The sequence below is a fragment of the Sebastes fasciatus genome, chromosome 18, assembly GCF_043250625.1.
Source record: "Sebastes fasciatus isolate fSebFas1 chromosome 18, fSebFas1.pri, whole genome shotgun sequence".
In the NCBI taxonomy this organism is placed as follows: domain Eukaryota; kingdom Metazoa; phylum Chordata; class Actinopteri; order Perciformes; family Sebastidae; genus Sebastes; species Sebastes fasciatus.
The window spans coordinates 19,251,561-19,275,301 of record NC_133812.1 but is presented as its reverse complement, the minus strand read 5'-3'; positions in this window follow the sequence as shown (position 1 = coordinate 19,275,301).

Sequence of the window (23,741 nt, the reverse complement as noted above, 5' to 3'; positions counted from 1 at the left end):
TGGGAAATAGAGGGAGGAAATCCCAGAGCTTTCGCCCTGCAACAATGACAATAAAAAAGAGGTGTAGGAAAAGAGGAAGAAAGCGTTGCAGCTGAGATGAAAGAAGGAGGGAGGCTTAGGGAGGAGAAGGGAGATGGAGGAGCGCTGCATGGCTCGGGAGTGCGGTGGAGGTAGAGGGAGAGAGGGTGAGATGAAGGAGAAAGCAGGGGAGGAGGGATGGTGTTGGTGATGGTAGTAAACGCTTGAGTTTATTAACCTCATTTAGTTGAGAGGCTGAGAGTGAGGGGAAGAGGAGGAGTGGTGTGTTCATACTGTGAACGCAGGGCTGGAGTTTACTAATGAGGGCTGCAAATGCACACACACACACACACACACTTTCCTTAGCTCATTCCCTCGCTCATACCAGATTCACCTTGATCTGATGCCAAGTATGCAGGCAGAACACACATTCACAGGACCGGGTAGTGCCAGCTTCATCTCACTGCCTCCTCTCATTTTTTCTCTCTTGTATCAAACAGCAGCTGAGAGGCAGTTCTAACCAAATTGCTATTGATATACATGGAGGGCGTGCATCGAGTCGCGTTTAGGCTCACAATCGTTTGATTCCCAGCCAAAACCACATCGCTTTAGATTATCTGGAGTGTATATTTTGTCACGTGCTGCGAACATAGATTGAAAGATATTCACATTTATGAGGAATTCAGAGTTGTATATGACTGTGGGAGGGAACCAGAGCGGTTAAGAGGAAACTCAGGCCCGTGGGGGTCAAGAAGGTCAACAAACAAATCATAGAGGATCTTATCAGGTAACATGGATGACCCTGTTTACTGAGGTTAAGGTCAATTTAAGGATCCACTCCAGAAATGTTTGAAGACAAATGAAATTTCCTGGATATCTTGAATAATAATTGAATACAAAATGTCAATAAAGTAGTTGCATGTTGGAACACAATTCATGCATGCGTATACACACATTTTAAGGCCCTGACACGCCAAGCGTCTGTCGTTCTAGGTTTTGCAGCGTGTCCCGCGCCGTCAGCTCTAGTCTGCCCGTGTCAGAGGCTTTTTGGCAGATTCAGCATGTTGAGTCGGCGGCGCCGCCCATCGGTGAGAGAAATCACTCTGATTGACTGCTCAGCTTAAGAAACGGAAATGAGGAAGCTGACGGGTAAAGTCAAGACGACACACATAGAAAGCTCTTCTCATTTTCTCATCTGATCATTCTAATACACGGATATTTACTAACATAAGTAGTTCGCCATCGGTTGTAGTCTTTGCGGTGTGTTCGAGTGCAACTTTTCAGCAAAGACACAGGCGTCGTGAGGCGACTCAACGGTCGGCCTCCGTCGGCGCTAGTTCTTTGATTTCGGGTTGGTAAGTCTGGGCCTTTGTCTGGGTGAGCATAGAGAAACCTTCAGCAGATGAATGTGAAAACTGGTGGAAAACTGGAAAACTTCTGGTGTCTGCTTTAAAGGGGCTTTAAAGGGGACATATCATGCTAATTTCCAGGTTTATACTTGTATTTGGGGTTTCTATTAGAGCATGTTTACATTAACGTGTTTTTTAATGTTCAAAAAACACGTTATTTTTCTCATACTGTCTGTCTGAATATACCTGTATTCACCCTCTGTCTGAAACACTCCATTTTAACGCCTGTCTCTTTAAGCCTCCCTCCCGAAAAAGTCCTGTCTGCTGTGATTGGCTTGAGAGAAAAATAGGGTGCAGGTAGTTCTCAAGCTGTGGGCGATATATCCTAATGAGCCTGCATGTGACATAGGAAGGGGAGCCAAATCTGAATGGCTTCTTGAATCACATGTTTTCTGATCTAGGCAGCCCACAAAAACTGACTGGGTTGTCTTATTTCACAGTTTGTGGTTTGGTAGGCACTCCAGATACTCAAATGTATGAGCTAAAGCACAGAAAAAGGCAGTTTTTCATGATATGTCCCCTTTAAATACTGTATTTGTTAGATTTTGCAGTTTCCAAATTGTAAAATATTTAGCCCAGGATAGTCTCTCTCTGAGTCATTTTTATATGCATTTACAGTATACTACATTTGAAAACAATTATTGTTTTCCTCATGTTTTACTGTCTTTCTGTGATGTTTTTTCCAAACAAGTAACCAGATGAAGAAAGCTGTTTTAACACGATTGTGTTAAGTTGTCCAATCAGTTTTAGACAAGAAGAGAGAAACCCTTCACATCACCCTGATAGCCACCCACCCCATTCATCCATTATACACGCTGACCACTAATGACCTGAGATGGACACAAAGAATGCACGCTTAAGACGCTCGCTGAAGACGAATGAGTGAAGATGCACTCTGAACTATTGACAAATGGCGCGAAACACACACACACAGCGGACACACACTTAGAATGCAAAGTGAAGATGGATGACACGGCGAGGACGCTCCCTGAACTGAACTGTAGGTGACAAATGATCAGCCACCTCAGTGGGTGTACTGACCCCCTGCTATGGCTGACCAAGGGTGGCTTATTTTGTGATTCGACAAAGGTTAAGTGACCATTTCTTCACCTTCTGTCTCCTGCTGAATGGTAGATCCAGAGATAAACTATGCACTCCTTCTTTATATGCTTTTCTTTGGGAGAAAATAATTGAAAGTCATGTCAAGTCAACTTTATTTATGTAGCCCAAAATCACAATTTTGCTTTAAAAGGGCTTTAAAATCGGTTTGACATACGACAATGTCTATCCTTACACCCTCGATAAGTGAAAAGTTGCTGAATGTGGTGAGAAAAGTTACAAAAGTGCTGTTATAAGGATACTCACAAGTTATCTAGAGTTAATAAAAAAGGACAAATCAACTTTAATGAACACAATAAGGAAAATAACCCCCATCTGGAATTGTTTTTTTTAAAGAAACAGTAGTTCATGATGCCCTTATTTTAAACTTTGGGGGGCAACACAATAAATATTGAAAAAGTATAATGTCAACTTACAGTGACTGACAGCTTACCAAACACTCTTTGAAGCGTTCTGATACAGTAAACCCTTTCCCATCTGGAACTTCAAGCAAAAAAGTTAAACTAATTTGCAAATATTTGACTCGAGTCTGATATAAAAATAAACCCTCGAGCAGCCAGCAGACTCCACGTGGACCTGCTTGGCCCTCTTTCAACAACCCAGTCGCCAGAAAAAAATGTTGGCATTGTACGTTTCTGCAAACCAAGGGATACGTTGAATGTCAACGTTTCCGAATCTATAATCCGTTTCATAAATCCGTTTCGTACCATCCTCGTATTATGCTTGCAGAAACGCACAATGCCACCTGGCTCATGCTGTGAAAGGATTGGTTAGGTTTAGACAAAATAATGTGTTGGTTAAGGTTAGAAAAAACATCATGGTTTGTGTTCAAATAATAACGTAACAACGTAACGTAACAACGTGACGTAACAGCGTGACGTAACAACGTAACGTAACAATGTGACGTAACAGCGTGACGTAACAGCGTGACGTAACAGCGTGACGTAACAGCGTGACGTAACAGCGTGACGTAACAGCGTGATGTAACAGCGTACGGAAAAATTTAAACGTAACAGTGCAACGTAAAACTGCTCAGCCTACCAATTTTTTCCAGTGGCCACTCATAGTATAGCAGTGAAAAATCCCCTCTGCAGCCCAAAAAGCATTTTCCCCATAGAACACCATTGTGAAAGTGACGTCTGTAAAACTTTTGGCAGGACACCTCGAATTACAAAAAAGGACGATTATGGCGCTTTCTATTATGAAATTTTGATCCATGGAGGTTTTATGTTTGTAAAACTTTCCTCAAGCCGAGAAAAGTGTTTTAAACATCTGTGACATCATCAAAATGTAAAGTCTTTGGTCCAAATGGGAGAAACACTACTGTGCATATTCAGTGGGCCGCATACCCGGATACTTTTTTTGGCATATGTGCCAGGCGAGCAATTCTCATTGGACTGAATAGGCACCATATTGTGGTCTGGTATCCAGATCTTATAATACAGCATGGTGAAAGTCCTGTGTTTGCTCTGCATGTCGCTCGTTGTAAAAAACGGGTTTGCAGAAACGTACAACACCAACATTGTTTTCCTGGCGCCTGGGTTGCCTTGAATCCGATGGATGATTCAGAACCTAATCTGAACCCATCAGTCCAGCACTCAAAAGCTGTGACCAGCCATTCAAGGCAGCTCTGAACCGTTTGTCTACATGCCAATACACCAGCCAGTCACCGTCCTTCACACACACACACACACACACACACTATCATTAAACTTTTGACCCCGCTCAGTCTGTCAGTCTTTGACAAAACGTCGCCCTTTGAGTTCTGCGACTACTGTCGATGTAACGTTCAGCTCATGTCACACTAAGTTTACTCGTCTTGTCTTCATTGTTTGCTTGCGATTATCACTCTCGATCTGACACACCTCATGATGATGTAAGTCAGCTGTTGTACATAGTAGTACATAGTGTACAGTAAAGCCTCACACGCCCTCTGAATGTTCTATCTGAGCTGCCATCACAAAATTACACCCCATTACCCTGCAATAGCCCTCACTACCAAATTACTAAAACCGGTTTCACAGCTCATTACCAGCCAATAATATAAGACAGCTTAATTCTTTTGTTGGCGACACTGCTTGATGAAGCCAAGCAGTGTACAAACTGATATATCATACATACATCTTGAAATAATCTCAGTTGGCTGGTCGATATCATATGTTGTTAGGGTGTGGAGTAGCTGGTTTACAACAGCTTAGCCAGCTGATAGGCCCGATAGCAACGCAGTATCCATTACTCGATGCTCCATCCAGCCACCATTACGAATTACCTGGAGGTCGCGACCTCGGAGTCACTCAGCTTCCGTGCCACTCTCTCCAGCCAGCCGCTGGCCAGTACCACTCAATACCCCAGGTCCAGTTTCCCCATCGGTATCAACCCCCGCCCCCCCTGTTCCCCACCACAGTCCCCCTAGTAGCGTCTGGATGGGGGGGTGTTGGCGCCTAAACAGCAGCAGATGTGGCTCCGCAGAGAACACCGGCCCTAATTAACTTCAATGGATTTCCTAATGCGACAGCTACCATATTTCATTTACCGCGCACCCAGACCCCAGCGGACCTGACTGGGGGCCAACTGATACTTCCACTCTCTTTGCATTGCGGAGAGTGGCGTTGGTGGAGGGATCTGGGGGTAAGGGGTGCAAGGAGATGGGGAGTGTAGGGCGAGGGAAGAGGTGGGGAGTTAAGGGATGTCGGAAACCAGAGCAGAAGACATGACCCCTCTTACTGAGAGGAAATCAATTAATTTTTTTATTTTTTTTTTACGACAGTGTCTGCGATGAGGGCCAAGTCAGCAATCTGAGGCCGACGTAATAGGAAGGCTACTATCAGTACATTATATCATAAAGGGAGAAAGGGGGAAAGGAGGGGGTTGTTTGGGTGTGCGGAGGACTGACGGTAAAAAGATAGAGATAAAAAGAGAGAAACATGGACGCTAAGGGAGATGGATGCGGAGGGAGTGAGGGAATTTATGGTCCCGGGTCTTATTGTTCCTGTACACGTGAGAGTGCACAGCTGGGGGAAAAGAGGGAAATGGGGTACAGATGTACTGTATCAAACACAGAGGCCTGAACTTCAATAGATACATTACGATGCGCTCCCCTGCTGCACTCCCTCTCCAAACATCAAAACCTTCTACCTTTCTCACCCTTCTAGCTACTGCCCCCTCCTCCTCCTCTTCCTCCTCCATCCAACACACACACATTCACCTGATAGCCTCTCGCTAATATCCGCAGCCTGCCCCTGTGTGTGTTTTTTCTTTCTCGCTCTGTGGCTGCATTCATTTCACTTTACTCACTTCATTCTCCTTCCTTTACGGGCGCAGCAGGTATCGGGCTTTGCCAGCAAGCTGTGGCCTCCTTTGAACTGTGACTAGCGTGTTTTAAAAAACCAAACCTCAACACACACACACACATGTTAGCAATGTCCAGTCCTAATGACATGGGTATATTATCATGCCCCAGACGACAATACATCACAGCTGTTCACACTTGCCCCCTCCACATCCCTTTAACACACACACACACACACATGTATACAAATCATTATGAGAGGACGTTTGGAGGAAGAAGTGGAAGCAGGGGAGGCTGGGAGAAGTTTGTGCCCCCTGAATCTCCAGGATTTGCCCCGTTTCAGGGGAGTCATGTGGAGCAGGGGTATCAGTGGAGGCACTGGAAGTGCCGTGACCCTCTCCTCCTCCTCTTCCCTGCTAACTAAAGAGAGAGAGAGAGAGAGAGAGGTTCCCCAAGGAGCAGAGAGCTGAGACGTTGGATAATTCCCGGTGCTTTCCCGGTGCCTATAGAGGAAGGGGCCCCTCTGGATTTGTCAGTTGTGGCTGCAGCTGTCTCCGGGCAAAATGGACCACAGTGGACCTGACACTTGATCTCTCCTCTCTTTCTCTGCCTCCCTTTCTAGCCCTTTTATCTCTCTCTCTCTCTCTGTGCACTAACTCTCTGTCTGTCTTGCTCCATCATTCCTTTCACCGTCTGTCTCTCTTTTTCTTTCTTGGTCTCCAATAATATGTCCGACACTTACTTAGCTCAATTTGAAAATGCATGTCCTTTTCTCTTTGTTTTGGTCTTTTGTGTACATTAAGCCCGTCTCTTTATATATTACACGGGTTAAGAAGTAACTCTCTTTCTTTATCTGATGGGATTATGCTGTGAGACCAACAAATACTGATATATGCTTTAAAAGGTCCAGTGTGTAGGATCTGACGGTATCTAGCGATGAGGTGAGGAAATTGCAACCAGCTGAAGCCTCTCCCGTGCGTTAAGCGTGTTGGCCGTGGCGGACTCGAAAACACAAACGTCCCTTTCTAAGAGTCATTTGAGCAGAGCCGGTGCGTAGAGGGTGTGTGTGTATGTGGGAAGTGAGTGGTGAAGCAAGAGAGAGAGGGCGTCGGCGGCGACGGGAGTCAGTAACGTTATCGACTCCGGTCCAAACAGAAAAAGTTAACAGTGTTTGGTTTGTCCGTTCTGGGATACTGTTGAAAAATGGCGATGCAACATGGTGGAGTCCGTGAAGAGGACCCGCTCCCTATGTAGATATAAACGGCTCATTCAGGTAACAAAAACAAATTGATTCTTATTTTTAGGTGATTATATACTAAAGAAAACATACTGATTAATATTATATTCCATTTCTGCCAATAGATCTCCATAATTGTTAAACACTGGTCCTTTAAAAGTAAAGCACCTTTCATACTTAAACTTTTCATAATAAAACACATAAAAAAAAATAAAACAAACAAATTACATTAAAATAATCTATAAATCTATAAAATTGACCAATGCAACAAAGAACAGACTACTTAAAAGCAAAATTTAAAGGGGAGTCTTAAGATGTTTACAGAATTTACAGAAGTTTTGAGAAGAGCTATTTCAGTCTTTACTCCATAACAACAACAGGTAGCTTCTCCATGCTTCTGTGTTTTCACTGTTACGGTAAATGTAACTCTTTAGTGTGAGATGAGAGTAAAGACGGATGCACAACAAGAAACTGTTTCTGCTTGAGTATTTTTTTTTTTTCAAGCATTTACTCCTAATTGGATTTCTGTAAATTCAAGTTTTAAAAAGGGTGTTGCATTCACAAAAAGGCTTTTTTTAGATTAATCTCTCAACTTACAGAAAATCAACTGTGGCGATTTTCCAACTCCGTGTCCTAAAAGTCCTGTTTTTATATATAACTGATCTGCAATAGTACACACAATTTGAAGCAATAGAAATGCTTCCCCAGTCTCTGTTTTCATTTTATGATTTCATTTTTATGATGTTGCCAAGCGGGCGGCAGCTTGTGCTCGCTGTCTGAAAGCACCTTCAACTTAACACCTATAACACAAGTGTCATATTACAATATGATAATGTTGTACTTCGTGATTTAGAGAAAAATTAATGCAATCCAGGCAGCAAGTTGACAAAAATCAGAAGTATATAACTGTCTTTTGTAGGCGACAAGCTTTCAATTTCCTTGAGTGAAGTTTAATTGACACATCAGTGCCTGTACCTGAGAAAAAAACTCTTTCCATCTCAAGTAATTGGCCCTACTTTGTCCATATAACACATCTGGCTCCCAGAGCCGCCGAGTCAGGCCCACAGTCTCTATAAAGTGAAACACCATCCATAAAATCTCCATTAGAGCAGGGCTGCCTGGAGGTCGCCGTGAGGAGAATCGGGGGGTCACTGCTCCACTGTAATGCCTTCACACATGAGGTTAGAGGTGAGCGCTGTTGACATTCCTCCCATGACTGTCTGATATTAGCATGATTGATCTGCCGGAGCGAGGCTCTGGGAGGTACACTCCCCACTTAGCTCCTGAACTTAAACATTTATGTTTTGGTCCTGCGTCTTTCGATCTATCCGTCTTCCTCTGTTCTTCTTCTTCTTCTTCTTCTTCTTTGTCTGTCTTTGCATCTCTTCTCCCTCTCTCACCTAGATGTCTGGTGGATCTCCAAGCGAGGCTTCGGTGTCACACGGGGATTGACCTTGGAGAAACGGCACCAGAGAGTGTTTATCTGGCTTTCCTCTCCGCTAAACCAGATAAAAGAAGAGAGTCATGATTGATCGCCCACTCTTCGCCCGAGCCTTCATAGGTTTTCTGTTAGCAGTTCCATGTGAGCTACAGTAGAGGGCCGTGAGTTATTGCCTTGTCAAATTCCACACCTTCTGAGTGCCGTTGGCCTTGGACGGGAGGTAAAGACTTCGACTCCCGCACAAGTGTATGAGTGGTACATTTCTTTTCCCTTTAATACATTCTGGGTTTTTACTGCCCCTTTGGACACGATGTGCGAAGTGACGGGAAAAGATGGAGGGGATGGTGTGCAGGAAAACATGCACCAGACACAACATCAGGATTCTAGTCTCCTAACCCAGTGGTTCCCAGCCTATTTCCCCTGAAGCCCCCCTACTTATCTAAGAAAAGCTGAGTGTATTAAATGAGTTAGTCTGTTTTATTAAATCAACTTCCTTTTACAAATACGACTTGTCAGTTTCGTCAACATAAACAAAGTGTTGACGTCTTGACGGATTTTCCAAGCGAATGCAGATACATAATGTGATCTACTTTTTGCAACGACTTAATTTACTATAATAGTGTTAGAGCAGAAATAGATTTATTGTTATTGTGGTTAAATAAACTTAATTTATGGTGTTGTTAGATTGCTGCTGGACCGCCCATTAATACAGGTGCGGGCCTCCCTTTGGCGGGCCTCCCTGGACAAATATGGATTGAAGCACAATATTTCATAAGATAAAAACATATTGTGAATTTTGGAAATGAGTACACCTATCTTTTTTTTAATAAACTTTGACTTTTGGACATTACAACATTCTGGGGTTATTGGAAATGTTACTGGAATCTAATTCTACAAATAGTATAATACTAATAATTAGGGCTGTCAATCAATTCAAATATTTAATCAGGATTAATCGCAAGTTAATCACACATTTTTTATCCGTTCAAAATGTATCTTAAAGGGAGATTTGTCAAGTATTTAATACTCTTATTAACATGGGAGTGGGCAAATATGCTGCTTTATGCAAAAGTATGTATATATTTATTATTGGAAATCAATTAACAACATAAAACAATGACAGATATTGTCCAGAAACCCTCACAGGTACTGCATTTAGCATAAAAATATGCTCAAATCATAACATGGCAAACTGCAACCCAACAGGCAACAACAGCTGTCAGTGTGTCAGTGTGCTGACTTGACTATGACTTGCCCCAAACTGCATGTGATTATCACAAAGTGGGCATGTCTGTAAAGGGGAGACTCGTGGATTCATTAGGTTTTCTAGTATTATATGATGCCAGGTTGATCGCGTTAATGCGTTAAAAAGAATTTGCGTTAACACGTTATTATTGTGTTAACTTTGACAGCCCTACTAATAATATTAGTGTAGCCTGATCTTTATCTGTAACTGTGCAGAAATACCGGGTTCAAACAGAATGTGGCCAGAGCAGCAAAAATATATATCTTTTTAAATAGTTTACAGACTTTTGTATAAATGATCCAGTAAGTGTGTTAGTATGATTTTAGTTGTACCTGTGCAAATCTAATTTTGACATCTTCAGAGCAGACAAATCCTGGCGCACCCCTTGTGATCTTTGGCGCCCCACTGAGAAGGGCCCGGACCCCAGACACCTATCCAAACACATGGCAAACTGCAAGTGCAAATGAGAATCAGAGCTCTTGGCAAATACCTGCCAATAGTTTGGGGTGAGACCTTGTGTACCTGACGGGTCCTCACTGTGTGCCACCCCTCACTCAACACGCCACTTTCTCCTGGATTTGTTTGAAAACAGGCATGAGAGAGAGAACAAAATGTTGCCTTTGTAAAAATGAGGATACAATTATGATTTACAGACACTTGTGATTTCCAGTAAGCACACCCAGCGTTCCCGTAGGCCGGCCGGTCATTAGAGCCCACTCACAGTCCAGCTTATCTTTCCCAATCAAATACTCCAGCCCATAATACCCCAGGATGGACTAAATCACATGTAATTGGAGGTTCTTTATTTTTTCCAACTCCTTTCAGCCCGAGCTCTGTGGAGATAACCCCCTCCCCGCTGCCGCAGTCTCTGGTGTCTTTGAGTAAACAAACAAACAAACAAAGTTGGAAACAGACGGTCAGCGGCTGGGCGGGCTGGTCAGGGTTCAGTCGCCGGGGCAACGGGATCCCGGGCCGTTTGTTTTCCCCCTGGGAGGTGAGGCGGGTGAGATCGGGGGGACTTGTTGTTTATTACTATAATTTGTCTGAGTGGCTCTGGAGAGATTTCAGGGCTCTTTGAAGCGGGGCTGGATGAAGCCTGGAGCGTGGCATGCTGTGCCGGGCTTTGGGCCCAATTTCCAATTTGCCTACTACACCCCCGCCTCCGCCCCATCTACCCCCTTTCTGTAATCTGCGTCCCAATCCTTTATCCTGAGCCGCGTCATCCCGGATCCTCCAGGATCTTAAGGGCCACACAAATGGAGAACTTTTCTCGGAAGTCGATGTCTCATATATGTTTTTATAGGTTCTTACACCGCCACATGTTAAAGTACATTCCAACGCACACAAAATAGGAGTGGAAAAGTAAAGTATGCTTCAAAGTCAAATCAAACCTCTGTGCTTGTTTTGGCTTGTGCACAATCAAAATTGTAGTCACCAAAAGAAGAATTTTAGTGCTCCCCAGGCTATGTATACTCACACAACGGTTTGTATGATATCTTACAAACAGTTCTTCCTCAATTTTCGTGCAATTTCTGATGAATGTCCAGCAACACGTGTCAATTTGTGCTCGTTACATGCATACATTCTTTTCAAAATAAAGTTCCGTCTCCACAGGAAACAACTTGGTTAGGTTTAGGCAACAAAACTACTTGGTTAGGTTTAGGAAAAGATTGTGTAAGTGACGTTACTTAATTTGGGAAGTTGCGTGACAAATAAGTCAACGTTTGGGTTCAAATACAGAAGTGGCGTAACTTAAATACGGAACTTACTATACGTAACTAACACGGGGTACGAACACTGGTCTCCTGGGCGGAAGTCCGGTGTTTTCGTATTTCGTACACACACGTTCAGACTGTAAAAGAAGATGCGAGATTTGAAGCGGCGGACAAAAGAAAAAATATCATTCAGCACTGCCATAAAGACTGCAAAGACACTTACAAGTTACCATCAACTCTCTGAAGACATAAATAATTTCACTGTAACTGTGTTTAGCTTTTATCGCTGATCTTTGTGAATTGGATTGTTTTTGCAATGAGGCTCATTTGCATAGAAAGGGGACGATTTTGCACCAAATGTATGCATATTATCAACTCTAAATATGTGCAAACAGCACAGAAGAAGCTATTTGCTTGGCAGCGCAGTTCGGGTTGCATTTCAACACAGCTTTGACAATTAGTTTCTTTTTGTCTTATTTGTGCAGGTTTAGCAGCCGGAAAAGCAACGCAATCCTTTAGTGAATTTGCCCCAGAGTGGAGCATCCAATGACTCAGCAGTTGTTGAAATAACATGAATAAAAAAATAACATCTACCGTTGTGGGAATCAATGCTAATGCTGCATTCGTGCAACGTCTGCAGAATGGGAAGAACGGGAAAAAACACACTTTACTCTGACTTGTTGTGTAAACTGTATATAGCTCCTACAAAATGAGCTGAATTGATAATATTGGATTGTATTTTGATGTAACTGCCAGCGGTGGTGCATTTTTGCAGCCATCCTGCCAACAGTTTGTTAACATGCCTGTTCTTTTTGGGAGATATAATGAGATGTCGGAAATCCCTGATATCTCTGCTTTTGAATTACAAGCAGTTGTCCTCTTTTGAAAAATTAATAAAATATGCAACTGCCGTATCTTTACTGTTTATATTTGCTTACACAAAAAGTGAGGAGAATTTCAGTTCGACGGAAACTATCATGACTTCTATTTAAAACTGAAAAGGGAGACGGACTATTCATCAAAAAGCTGCCTTGACTGTATATACAGCCGTATGTGTGTAGCTGTCTGTATGTGTCACTGTGTTTATTGTAGGAAGTCCTCTTACCAGCCCTCAGCCATCATGTGCATGGCTGTCTGTCTGCTGTGTCCTGGAGGCGGTGGGGGGGGTGTAGTCAGTCCCAGAGCAGGTTTAATTGGTGTCAAGCAGGCCTCGGTGAAAAGCCATCAGAGACTGGGGACGCTCAGCGAGACAGGAAACCTTTTATTAGGGGACTTCCTCCAACTGCAGGACTCTCTGTGTCCCTGTCTGTCCTATTGTCTCTCCTCATATCCCTCCCTCTTAAAATCTCTCATCGCCGCTCAGTTTCCATCTGCTCTCTTCCTCTCCCACTCGCTCTCAGCTGGCTTCAAACATTTACTATTTATCACTCGTCCTCCCACCCTCGATGCTCGCCGCTCTCTCTCTCTCTCTCTCTCTCGGTGGTATTGTTTTTTAAGTCTGATGTCTGTCCTTGAGTGAGTGAGGGAGTTTGTCTCTGGGGGAATCCGGTGACCACAGCGGCACACCAAGCCAGCCAGCCTAATGATGAGAGCACTTCCTGACAGCCAGCAGACACACACACACACACTCACACACACTCACACACACACACAAGCAAACATACCACAAGACAGATGCACGTCTACTGTACGCAGGGGATTCTTACAAATGATCAATTATGACCTTCATAATTATAATTCTGTCTGTTATATATGAGACTTCTTTCAGTTAATGATACATTTCATGTGATGAAATATAAAACAAATCATCAATCAAATCAAGTTTTCATTGAATAACACTATCAAACAGTAGGTACATCCATTTGTTTTAATGCCCATTAAAAGAAGATACGATATGGGCTGCTACCTCTACTTTAGATAAAGTATGCATGTCATGATGTCACTCATCATTACATCCCTCCTCTCCCCACAGAGAGCCCAAAACAGAATAAAAGGAGTTGAGGTGTCCAGAGTGAACTATAACAACCACAACACCCCAAGTTAGGCCGACCTTTCAACACTTTTGCCTTTAAGCTGCCGGTATACTCCGTCAGAAACTCCCACATCTTTCCAACAGTATGGTTAGGGAGGGCTGTATCCGACCATTTCTGTACCTTTCCACAATCCGACATTCACACCCACTTCACACCGTGATTGTCCAGCTGATACACGTGGAGGTGAGAAAACAAACAGGGTTTGCACGCCTCTCTCAAGCTCTCTTTTTTCATTCTTTACACAACAATTTGTGGCACTTTTCATTTGTGTGTACAGTGCCTTCCAGGAGAGGCTGTCTGGAAATGTATGCCGATATCCCTGTATTCAAACATTATACTTTATGCAAATCAGAGGCGTCCGGCTCGCCACCTCTGGAAATTCCCCAAAAACTTTTAAACTACCTTTTGTCGATCTAAAATGAAGACGGATTCAGTAACTGCATGGCTTATATCTCACTTAAAATGTTTTCAGAAACACTTTTCGGTGAAATATTTTCGTAATATACGAGAATTTCCAAACGAGCTGCGAAGTTGGTTCCGGTTCGAAAGCTGGGAGCAGCCCACGAGTGAAAGCGTTCGTCCAATCAGGTGCCTAGTGTCTGGTGGCAGCCCATTAAGCGTCCAATGCTGAGAAGCAAGGCGATCCCTTGTGTCAAAAAAGCGCCCGTGGACAGGTACCATTAGAGTGGGACTTTTGTTGTACATCACCTTCCCACTCTATCACTGCAGTGGCTGATAAAAAACACCTCATGTGGACCAGAAGAGACATATTCATTCATTAAAAACACCTGTTTGCCATCTTAGGGGTGACGCAGCAAGACAATGCAATGATGTAACAGAGTTATATTGGAGTTATATCTTCACAAAAGGGTACCGGATGGAAACTTGCACTGATTCACATTTTATTTTGCTTAATATGCCTTTTTCTCTGGCGACATTTTTACTTGCCATAAAAGGAAAAGCACAGGAGTAACTAATAACGTTAATAATGATGTTCTATTCAAGTACTGCAGTAAGTCATGACAGTGTATGAGTCAGTGTGCACGATACCAGGACCTTGAATTTGAATATTTACTCCTGTGCTTGTCAAAACGTCTTCTGTGAAAATTAACCAGAAGGAATGTTTCCGTTTATTAATTCATCAAATTAAGTATGCCTTTCTTTCTTTTTTAGAACACACACACGCACACATTTGCATAAATATACACAAACACCCACCCACGCACAGACATACAGATAATGGAGCAGCTGCATTTGTGCTGCCTCCAGTGTTTAGTCAGCAACTTTAACTATAACCGTAACTGTAACTGTAATTACTGTTGCACAAGAGCGGCCAGACAAAGAAAACACACACACACACACACACACACACACACACACACACACACACATGTGCAGTGTCGACAGCTCTGTCTTCCTACAACAGGCAAACACACTTAAGTACAAACACACACAAAGAGGCACACCTGCCTTTCAGATAACTGAAGATATCATTCATGTGTGTCTGGTCTGTCTAGGAAGTTTTGAGAAGAGTTTCTACACTTCAGGGCTTTTGCATTTAAATATCAAGGAGTGTGTTGGGATGTCGGTACAGAGCAAATACTTCTTTCTAGGCAAGTCTTAAAGTGGAAGAGTGCCAGATGTTTTAAGTCACACCGGCACGTTTTCAGACATAACTGAACCAGACCCAAGAGTTCACAATCCACAGCGGGAGAACCACTCTGTGCCAGTTTTGATACGTCACACTGCACTTGTGAGGTGTTAAAACCATCTTTGTTACAGGCACCAGGAAGCGAGGACAAGCAGAGACTCATCCCGACAGCTAAGCTGCAACGGTGGACGCCTAACTGCCATTGTTACGAAAGCCTGCACAAAGTTCGTTTGTTTCATGACGAGACAAGTTGCACGCTCTCGTATAGCGAAACTATCTGGACGATCTCTGTGTACCTGCAGGACGGGGGATGTCTTTTAAAAACAATCCAGCAGGTTTTTTGGGCTTGTTTCCATAACAACTGCTGCAGTGGAAAAAAAAGAAAGCATCCCAGCGTTTATCTTACAACGAGACACTCTGCAATCAGCCCTCCTGCCAATCTCTCTCTCTCTCTTTTCCCCTCTTTTTTGTTCCTTTTCTCTGCTTTTTCTTTTGCCAAACTCTTCTTTTCTTTTCTTTCAACCTCTCCTCCTCCTCTCCACCTCTCTTTGACTCTCTCTGAACCCCCCCCCACCCCTCCTCCTCCTCCACCTCCACCTCCTCCCCCTTTTCTCTTTCTCTCTCTTTCATTTCATTTATTCCTGAATGCCACCCTTTTCTCTAAAGTCCCCCCTTTTTTTCTTTCTGCCCTCCCCTCCCCTCCCCTCCCCTCCTCTTCTTCTCCACCCCTCTCTTGTTCGATCCCTGACTCAACTTTCACATTCCTGGAGCATTCCTGTAGGATTAGCCTTTAGCATTCTCAGGCTATGCAGAGGCCACAGCCCCCCCACTGTGATGGTGGCAGGCACTAACGGACAACAGAGAAAAGTGTGTGTGTGTGTGTGTGTGTGTGTGTGTGTGTGTGTGTTATCCTCTCACTCTCTTTCATCACCACCCTCCTCCTCCTCCTCCTCCTCAGCTCCATCGTGCTCCGCTTCCATCCCAGTCAGCAACCCTCCTCACCCCCCCGGTGTCCTGGCACAGAGAGTAACTGTGCACGTCCCAGCAGATGCACACATAAATACAGACGTCAACAAATTATCAAATTAGTCAGCACTAATGATGATTATTATTTACTTTTTTGTACAAATACATGCTGTGAAAGTCCTGTCACCACCTGAGAAGCCAAGGAGACGTGTCACATTAGTGACCACGATGTTTGGATGACCCAGTGGTGGAGAAAGCATTCAGATCTTTTACTTCAGTAAAAAAAAAAAAGTGCTAATATATCAGTGTGAAAATACAAGCGAAAGTCCTACATTCAAAATCTTATAATAGTAAAAGAGCCGAATGTACTTAAAGTATCAAATGTAGGAAAATGACCCTGTGAGTGTTGTATTGTCATATATATTATTGGATCATTATTATTGATGCATTGAAGCAGCAGTGATTAGAAATTAAGCAAATATGATTAAAAAAAGTTATTTTTATAAAATGGTCACTATATCCTGACAGTAGTGCATGAGACAGGTAATCTGAAAAAAATCATGTGCCCATCACAGACCGGAGGAAACCAACCAGTCAGAGCTGATCTGGAGTCTGGCGTCCAGCTGCTGTCTATGAGAGCCGGCTGTCAGTCACTGGCGAACTCCGATCAAACGGTCAAACTAGGCAGCACTGATCAAATATGAATCAATATTCTGTTACTGTAATGCCTATTTCTTGCCTCAAATGTTTTCAGAAACATCTTGTAGTGTACTGTTTAGCTGTCAAAATAGAAAGTTTGTGACCTGGCAGACATGTTGAGATCTGCTGAGGAAATACCAAGCGCCGCCCACCAGCTGGAGCACAGCCAATAGGAACGCTCTCTCTCTGAAATGACCTGTGATTGGCCAAAGTAGATTTTTTAAAGCCTGAAAACAGAGCCATGAGGAGGTGCAGAAGTCTAGTTTTCTCTCAGAATATTTGAATTACAATATGCTGAAAGGTTATTATGGACCTTTTGCCCAATGATGCCAAAAACTTGTTGCCTACTGAAGCTTTAATGTGTAAGCATTATTATATGTTCTGTATGTAAAATATGAATCAACAAAGTAGGGCTGCCCTCTCTCATAGTCGATTAGTTGACTAATCGCTCGTTTTGGTCATTTTTTTTAACGCTTTTTTCATGCTGAATGACTTATATCCAAGAGACCTGTGAGCACATCTCTGGTAAACACACGATTTAAAGTGGTGCTTTTGTGTCATTCTTTGTAGAGAAACTTAGTTTTACAGATCTGATGATTAAATCGATTAGTCGACAGAATGGTATGCGTGTTAGTTGACTAAGAATTTCTTTGGTCGAGGACAGCCCTACAACAAAGTAACTATAGCTGTAAATGTAGTGGAGTAGAATACTTAGCATAAAATATAATACTCAAGTGAAGTGCCTTTAAGTTCTTGAGAAAATGTATCAGTGACCTCTGGGAGATGCAGTGCAAAAACACAACGGCAATGGCTGCAGACATGTCTCTAAATACAGTAGATTGTAACGTTTGAGACCCATTTTTATCTAATTTTATGTTTTAAAAATCAATTTTCTTAGAGCTACTAAAAATAAATTGCTGCAATTCATTTATATCAAGACTTACGTCAAAATGTCTACATTTAGAATAAAACAACTGTATAAGAAAATACGGGAAACAAGTTAATTTGCAGTCAAAACAGTTGAGGATACAGAATTCAGAACTCAGAATTCAGAATTCAGAATTCAGAATTGCCTCAATATTAGATGAAATAACTGTGCTGCCGTCGCTGCTTTCCCCGATTCAAGCCGTACTGTAGTAAACGGAGAAGAAAAAGTAAATTGTTCATCTATCTTTTCTCTCTCTGTCTCTCTGATGGAGCGCACCATCGACACACCAAGTAGATTAATGTTTATTTCACTCACACTAATGATCCTCAGCACCACGGGTGGGATCTTGTATTGATCCGTCCCAATTACTGTCAAATTGACCTTCCCGCTAGTTTCACGAGGAAAGATGGGACTGAGAAAAAGTAAATGAAAAACTAAAAGAAAGAAAAAAAGGTATATAATAATTAAATAAAATCATATAATAATATATATATAAATATTGTGGCTGCTCTCCTTGCCTCTCTTCCTTTTTTTTTTTATCCGAGCCTTGAAGTTAAAAGTAAATTACTATGAGGTAATCACAGCCTTTTTCCTGTTTGCTCTTCTGTTTCTATATAAGGGGGCTTTGTGTCGAGTCAGTGGTACAAGCCAAACTAGTAGCACTGGCCTACCACATATGGAAACACTCACATCACCTCCCAGGACAAAAAAACTTGGCAGGGACAGATGGGAGGAGGGGAAGAAGAAGGGGGTGAGGGCGAGAGGAGTAGAGAATGAGTGTGTGTCGGTGAGAGAGAGAGAAATAGAGAGAGCCTTTTTGCTCATAAGTATCACCTTACTTCAGCCAAAATAAAAGAGCGATCAGAGCCAAAGACGCACCTCAAAAACCTCTCAGCTGTTTCCCCCTTCTCTCCTGCCAACATGACTCACTTTTTATCGGCACCTCTCCTCCCTCCCTTCCTTTCCTCTCCCCCTTTCTTTTTGTCATACCCCCAGTCTTCCTCAGTTGGCTATCCAAGAATGTTTGCACATAATTTAACACTGGATCCCTCCTGCTGTTCAAAATGCATTGTTTCTCTCAAAATCTCTTTCATAGCCGCTCCGATCTGCTCGTTGCTCAACTCTGTGTACCTCAACTCTTTCACTCTCTCCGCTGCTAATTTCCCTCCTTATCCATCCCTATATCTAAATCCCTCTCTCCTGGCTCGTATTGCAGCTCTTTCTGTGAATGTACAGTACAGGATTCTGTTCCTCCACATCAAGCTGATTGCTTTCTGTCAGAGTGTACCGCTGTAGGGGCCCCGGGGGGCCCCGGTTCCTCACATCTAAACATCTGTCCATCCCATTACCGTATAGCCGCTGCCAAACCTGAGCCCCTTTTACTCATGCTGACAGCAACACTGGCGAGAACGGGAATGATATCCAAGGGAATGCCGGCGTTCCCGGGTGTCTCCTCAAAGCTCCTGATTATGTGAGCCAGCTGGATGAGAGACGGGAGGAGTCGCCGGGCGGCGTTCCGCGGGGCATCCGATAGGGCCCCGGATGTTTTCAAAGTATGGGTATGGTTAGGAGCATGTACGGGGATCAGTGTGAGGATGGGAATGCCGGCCCTGCGCCGGGCATCAGTCGACTGGGTCGTTTGGTTGGAATGTGACTCAGGAAACCCATAATGGGGCTTACTATATGTGCTGTCTGGATGACTGTTGTCTTTTAGCACTGTGAGGTACAGAGGAAACGGATATGGCCAGGGGTGGTGGTAGTGATGATGATGATGATGATAATGATGATGATGATGATGATGATGAGGATGAGGATAAGAAAAACAACAGTCACTTTCTAACTAAGCGAGAAGGAAGCGGAAAGATACAAGCTTACGTATCTGAACAACGCTATCTCTCTCTCTTGCAGCAGCAAATATGCAGCCTGGATTACCTTTTTCTATCAACATCATGAGGAAACATTATTAATTAAAGTTACTACGAGGAACTTTATCTAAATCGGCGGAGCAGCAAGGCAAAGCTCTGCTCCGGGCCGGAGGAGGAGCCACTGCTGCCGGGCGCAGAGCTCTCCACCTCCCGCTGGAGCTCTGACTGCAGGTCGAAGGCGGCAGCGAAGCCGGATCTGGGTCTGACCGCAGTGGGCTGGTCGCTGCCGAAACTGCATGATTTTGTCTGATGTTGTGCGTAAACCGACCGATGACAAGCATTAAGAATAACTATATAGAAATAGCCAATCTTCTCGTGACAAGTGACATCACTTGAGGCCATTTATCAGATTCCATAAAACTCTCTGGAGCCACAAAAGGCTTTAAAGCCCAGACACATCAACCCAACATCAGAGAACTAGCAGCAACGTCACCTTTGTCTTGACCAAAAAGTTGCAATCGAACACACCGCAAAGACTACAGCCAAAGGCCGACTACCACGTCTGTTCTGTGCCTGCGTGAGATGTAATAACTCTGCACACGAGCAGGTCGCGGTAGTCTGTATTCGTCATTCAAAAAGGGAAACCGGAAGACCGAGGACTGCGGATACACAAGCCGTTGTTGCCTTTAAGGTTCGGGTAAAATTAGGGTCTTGGTTAGATACTGAAAAAATCAAAAGTGACTTGAGGCAGGAGATGATTAGTTTATTAATATTTAACCAAAATCACAATCTTTCCATGACCTTAACCAAAGTGCTTTTGTTACCTAAACCATAGCGGGACTGCAGACAGTGGTCACTGTGCATTGTACGCCCGCCAGCCACCCCAACCACGCTTTGTATCTTGTGTGTGGTACATAAATGTAGCATTCCTACACTAGATAAACTTTGCAGGGATCATAATCACTGTGATTGACAAAGCCAATTAGTAGTATATCAACACAATGTCACAAAACTGTGGATGAAAGATAGGAAGAGTCAAGGGAAATGGTCCATCTTTACAGTCTGTGCAGCCTCTGAGGCGTGAAAATACAGCAGCCTGTGAACAGCAGCTAAGCTGTATTTTCCAAGTGGCATTGATGGAGGACGAGCTGCCTCCGCTCTGCAGGGACAGTCAATAGCAATTCCAGGGCGAAACAGGAATTTGTGGACGAACAAGCCAAAGAGACGTTTCAGAGATGGATAAAACCACATCCGTCAACATCAGCCGCAGCTACCAAACCAGAACCCTTTCCTGAATAATCACTCAAAACGGGACTTGTTTCGAGCCATGTCTGTATACTCAATTGTGACGTGTTTGACAAATTTTCTGTTTTCCAGCTTTGTCAAGTGTCACGGCGAGCAGGTGATGCCAGATGGGAGCTGATCCTCGGTGATTTGTCCTTCAGATGAACTAAACAGAATCCTCCGCTGACTGAGCGTGCTGTGACTTTGACCTCCTGTGTGGCCGGATCAGATAAGAGCTACAGGTAAACACAAACACTGTGAGAGGAGGGAAAACAAAGCTCCGGTGATAAATGACGCACACACGCTTGGACACACACACTCTAAATGGAGAGTCAAAAACCTGCTCTAATGCAAGGATGCTCTTGCACGCACACACACACACACACACACACACACACACACACACACACACACAAGTGACCTATCACCTTTGATTGTGGCACACTGAGTAATGAGGGGTCATTTGCTTCAGTTAAATATGTTTAGGTTGTAGGGGGGTGTATGACCAGAGGCATAACCACATGCAGACGCACACAGATGCACCCTTACATGCATATTAATAGACATATGAACGCGTTTACACACTCCTATTAATACATATATACTAACAAAGGGAGCAGATGCGTACACACTTGCATACAAATGTGCAGATGTTTCTTCGCGTACGCGTACACACTCACACAGACCCCCTCCACACACACTACGCACTTGTCTTGTGTAAGTGAGATGTCTTCTGTTTCAACAATGTGTGCAGTGTGCGCCGCCTGCCTTTTTCTTCCCTTGGCAGAGTTACCCAATCCCCTGACACGCATTCTGCATGGATGACGGCGGGCCCTTCTCATGACGCCGCCGGAGCCACCCGTTTAGTTCCGCCTCGGCTCTGTACACGCACAGTTCACAGGGTCAGAGGGCTGAGGGGGTGCCGCCGCCGCCGCCGGTCGGTGGGACCGACTCTGTGTGCGATGAAGAACCCAGAGCGTGGAGTCCCTAATGGACGAGCTTTGATGTGCTCGGCTCGTCCTCGTCCGAAGATATAACATCTGACCGGGCCTCTTGTACATCGGGTCCCAGTACAGTGCCACACAGAGAAATATAACTGACCCCGGTCGTGATCTCCGAAGACCAGAACGCAGGAATTCAAACCTCTGAAAAGCACCAAAGAACCTTGTGTTGACCTTGCTGGAAATCCAGCAGATAGAGTGGGATTGTGTGTGCTCATGTATGCGTGTTTGCTCGCCTGGGGCTATGCCCTCACCTCCGCTGACCCCCAAGAAAGAGCTTGAAAGAGCTCAAAAGGCGCAGAGGTGACGCTCTCTGACCTCTGACAGAATCCATAGCCAAATTAGATAACTCCACTCATTTATTATCGCAGGGTCGCGACGTTCCACGGATACCATGGGAATCCAAAAATCAACAGCCGGGTCGAGACCTGCCTGTTTACAAGCCAGCGACTATCATTGCTCATTTATTTACGCATGATTTATTCTGTCAGCATGACGGGTTGTCAGGAAAATTGAGTGCGTCAGTTTGATGAATTTATTAGAGAGTGAGTCAGCAAATTTTGGCACGAGCCTCCACTTCACATACTTCATCGGTAATACTCTTTGAAGGGCTTTATGGCTCAATATCGTGGGAGAAGGAAGTGAAACATTTGAGTCGAAACCAAATGAATATCTCAAGCCTTTGTCCGTAATTGGTGGCGTTTGCGCAAGCTTCTGCATGCAGTGCCTGAGCCAGCAACACCCCAGAGCCTCTCCCCAGCTGATTCCCAGAGAAAACACGCTGCGGGCCTGTGAGACTTTCAATTAAGACACACTGAGCTGGTTATACTGAGCCTGAGGTCTGGCATACAGCTCCTATACTCTCTCAGTTTTATGATGCTCTCCGATCTATAAACTCACTTATTATATAATCATATTGCAAAGGCCATAAACCAGAGGGTTGTTGTTTATTGAGGTGCACTAGTGTGTGTGTGTGTGTAGAGGTGTGTTTGGGAATATAACTCAACCAACAAAGTGTGGAAATAAATAATTGCTTTTGTTTATCTCCTCTTTATCCAAGTGTGAGCACGCGCACGTGTGTGTGGGTGTATTCTGCACAAATGAATGCATGCTTGCGCCATGAAGAACAGGATGTGTTTGTACGTACTGTAGACTGGGATTTGGCATGAATTCCTGAGAAGCTGGCAAACGGTGGACAAAACTGGCACGTGGTCATGTTGTGACGCTGCATGTTGCGTAAAAACACAGAAGAACACACTACCAGAGTGAAAACAGTGAGAGAGGGCGCAGCAGCAGCAGCAGCAGCAGCAGCAGCGTGAGGGAGTGAGGAGCAAACAAAAGATGCTTTCACACATTCAGGCTTTTAGTTTGCCGTTAGTGGAACATCGGGAGCTGCTGCAGCACATTTGAACAGCAATTTGATTATTCGAGACGCAGTGGGATTACCTCTTAAGATCCATTCTGCCTCTTTTACAACGGTATATCCCAAAGCTTTGCATCTCTGCTACAGTATGGGCCTGCTATCAAGTTTTCACCGGGACTATTTCTTTATGTAGTCTGAATAAAATTTTTCAGTGTTTTCACAATTCTCAAAATAGATTTTTTTGGCACCAGAAATATACGTATAAATAGCGAAAAATCTCAAAGCCTCTAAAGACACAACCCAAACTAATGTATGGCATGGCTTGATACCATTAAGACAACCCGGTCTCATGGGAAGGCGTATAAATAGCGCGACATTATACCGACATGAAGACGCATTTTAGGCTTTTCGCTTGCCATTTCTACGCCGCCACAATCACTTTTTATTCTGCGTCACTAGCTCTGAGTGTAGCATATT